Source organism: Ochlerotatus camptorhynchus, unplaced genomic scaffold (genome assembly GCF_037179485.1).
Source record: "Ochlerotatus camptorhynchus isolate MF236.1 unplaced genomic scaffold, CSIRO-AGI_Acam_v1.1 ptg000024l, whole genome shotgun sequence".
Taxonomy (NCBI): domain Eukaryota; kingdom Metazoa; phylum Arthropoda; class Insecta; order Diptera; family Culicidae; genus Ochlerotatus; species Ochlerotatus camptorhynchus.
The window spans coordinates 789158-790154 of NW_027040516.1; positions in this window are offsets into that span (position 1 = coordinate 789158).

Below are 997 nucleotides of genomic sequence, written 5' to 3' on the forward strand. Positions count from 1 at the left end.
ACTTTACAGAGTCGAAGTTTCTTGTTCTCTATGCAATACATCTTAAAACTATAGTCAAAAGGTAAAACACAATAAACATTTTATCTTCCGCTATCCAATAAGCCGCTTCCAGTGATCAATGGATGCAAAACGTGGTCATCACACTCATCACGAAACGGTTGCTTTCCAAAGTCGACGACGCATCGACTGAAAAAACTGCTGATGAAGAACAATGAGGAGGACCACACAATGGTTGCTGCCGAGTGAACAGACGATCGGGTGACACACATTGAGAGTGGTCTGCCTCTATCGACAGCCGAGTGAACACTGCAAGATAATGGTTTAAAAAAATCAAAAACCTGAGGCTTCGAAAATTTTAATTTTACAGGTATCTCAGCTTAGAAAAGTTTCCTTGATTCTGGATTGAGAAAAATCCAATCTTCATTATTAGGTTAGCTTTTTTTTTAACATTCAGGACTTATCAAATGTCCTCAGACCAATATTCTGGGATTGAAGACACATTGCAAGTTTTATCGAGGTTTTAAAACATTCTTCAAGTCTGTATCATGGTCATCATGGTCAATGACAGTGCTGCAAAATTTCGACAATACACGGTGATACTCAAAATTCTGCTTTGGTCACTCGTTTGAGCTAACAGTCATCGTCAAGGCAAACCATGTTAATTGTCAGTAGCATTTTTGTCAGTGACGAACATGTGCTGATTTGTTTATTAGCTAAATTTGAAATGAAATTAAATGGCTTGAGCAAAACAATTACATGGAGCCATTAAAGTGAATAAGCATCTACGTCCTGAACCGCTTGGATAACAATAATGTGTCTCAGAATGCAAGAAATTACACTTTCTGTTACCAGGTGAATCTTTGTCATTGACGAAAAAATGAATGAGATTTTGACAAAGATTTTTTTGAGGATCAAGTCTATCATTGACTATGTGAAAAACAATTTTGTCAATATCGCGCAAAAGTCTGTCAATGACAATAACAAATCTCAGCACTGG